General features: G+C 37.5%; 1 non-coding gene across 1 annotated transcript; it reads right to left on the reverse strand.

Moving 5' to 3' along the window:
• Positions 1–844: 844 nt before the first annotated feature.
• LOC114228814 (U6 spliceosomal RNA) lies at positions 845–951 on the reverse strand. Its single transcript, XR_003614933.2, has one exon. It is a non-coding gene; the product is annotated as a U6 spliceosomal RNA (small nuclear RNA).
• Between the last annotated feature and the right edge of the window lie 1503 nt (positions 952–2454).

Consider the following 2454-nt stretch of genomic DNA (forward strand, 5'->3'; position numbering starts at 1 on the left):
GCCCGATCCCTGTAAACCGGCAGTAGGACATCCTTCGAGGTGTCCCAGATTGGAGAGGGTGCAGGCTGGGCTGAGGAACACCCCCTCCTTCTTGCACGAATTTTGTGTACTGGGCCACTAGTATAAAATATTTCCATAACCCCTAAAAGTTTTACCCTGCCCTTTTGAAATTGAATATTCCTCTCCACAGTGTTCAAGACCCACCAATCTGCTTTGTGTCACCATAGATTATATTGAACTTTTCCAAAATGTCATGTAAATGAAATCAGACAGTATGGGCTATATGTCTGATTTCATTTGTTCTCTATAATGCCTTTGAGATTTATCCATGTTGTATGTGAATTGATAGTTCATTTCTTTTTTATTGTTGAGTAGTACTCCATTGTGTGGATGGACCACAGTTTCTTTATTCATTCTCCAGTTGAAAAACATTTCAGAGGTTTCTAGACATTGGCTATTGTGAATAATACTGCTATGAACATTCATGCACAGGTTTTTGTCTAGATATGTTTTTATTTTTCTTGGGTAAGCCTAAGAGTGGAATGACTGGGCCATATGGTAGGTATATTTAACTTTATAAGATACTGCCAAATTGTTTTCCAAAGTGGATGTACCATTTTGCAATCTTACCAGGAATCATGAAAATTCCAAGTTGTTTCATGTTCTCACAAATACTTTCTGTCATCACTAGTTAATTTTAGCTATTCTAGTGTGAATGTAATGGTGTCTTTGTTTTTAATTGGGAAAAGTTACGATTTTACTATTGAATGCCACACATTGTGCTTTGACGCATATTTCTTTTGAGCTAATCAAAGGGTGTGAGGATGCCTACCAAGGCACTGCACAAAATACTGAATGCTTCATGAATTTGTGCATTATCCTTGAGCAGGGGCCATGCTAATATTCTCTGTATCATCCCAAGTTCAGTATATGTGCTGCTGAAGCAAGTACTGTAATAGTGTCTTTTATAGCTTTAATTGACATTACTATTGATGTTGAGCATTGTTTCATGTTCTTTTTTTAAATATATTTTATTGATGTTTTACAGAGAGGAAGAGAGAGATAGAGAGAGCCAGAAACATCAATGAGAGAGAAACATCGATCAGCTGCCTCCTGCACACCCCCACCTGGGGATGTGCCCACAACCAAGGTACATGCCCCCGACCGGAACCGAACCTGGGACCCTTCAGTCCGCAGAGCGACGCTCTATCCACTGAGCCAAACCAGTCAGGGCATTGTTTCATGTTTTTATTGGCCACTCATATATCTTCTTTGTGAAGAGTGTACAAATGATTATGTGGTTTTTAATTGAGTTGTTTACTTTTTTATTATTCAGTTGTATATGTAGTTTATATATTCTGAATAATAATCTTTATCAGATATATATATTAGAAATATTATTCCCAGCCAATAGCTTGCCTTTTTATTGTCTTAATGATGAGGGATGACTGGTATATTTAGATATTTGTCTGGTACAAACATGTCTATGTGAAGTGATCAATGTTGCTTTTCAATCTGCCTATTTGATAAAAGATTCCAAAAGTATAAAACTGTTACATTTAAAGCAATGAAGTCTTTAAAAACTTTTGTTTTAATCTATTCATTTTAGAGAAAGAGAGGAAGCGGGGGAGGAGAGAGAGTGTGATAGACAGACATGAATTTGTTGTTCCATTATGTATGCACTCATTGGTTGATTCTTATATGTGCCCTGACTGAGGATTAAACCCACAACTTTGGTGAATCAAGATGATGCACTAATCCACTGAGCTACCTGGCAGTGGTTAATACATCTTTCCCTGGTCTGATAGTGTATAAAGTTAATCAAGTTTGTTTCTTGTTTAGCACATGGAAGATCTATCCATCACATAAAGTTCCAAACATGCAATTGGAACTTGAAGAAAGGGATATTTTGAAAACTGCATCTAAATTTGCGACAAGTCATTTCCCTTCTTGGGGTCTCAGTTTCTGTACATCGAAAATGAGGGAAATGTTTTGTTTGTTGTTGTTGTTTAGTAATATGAGTCTCCTCTCTTCCTTAGTCTAGCTAAAGTTTTATCAATTTTGTTGATTTTTTCAAAGAACCAACTTATAGTATCATTGAGTTTTCTCTATTATTTTTCTATGTTCTGTTTCATTTATCTCCTTTGTAATTATTATTTATTTCTTCTAGCTTAGGGTTCAGTTTGCTCTTCTTTTTTTCATTCTTAAGGTATCCACTTTGGTTATTGATTTGAGATCCATCTCCCCTCTCCCCCCATTTTTAGAGAGCATGGTAGGGTGGGAGGAAGGAGGGGTGAGAGAGATAGAGAGAAGCATCGATGTGAGAGAGACTCATCAATGGATTGCCTCCCACATGTGCCCTGACTGGGCCTGCAGATTGAATCAGAAACCTAGGTATGTGCCCTTGACCAGGAATCAAACCTGTGACCCTTTGGTCCCAGAGCTGACACTCTG

Source organism: Eptesicus fuscus, chromosome 1 (assembly GCF_027574615.1).
Source record: "Eptesicus fuscus isolate TK198812 chromosome 1, DD_ASM_mEF_20220401, whole genome shotgun sequence".
Lineage (NCBI taxonomy): Eukaryota > Metazoa > Chordata > Mammalia > Chiroptera > Vespertilionidae > Eptesicus > Eptesicus fuscus.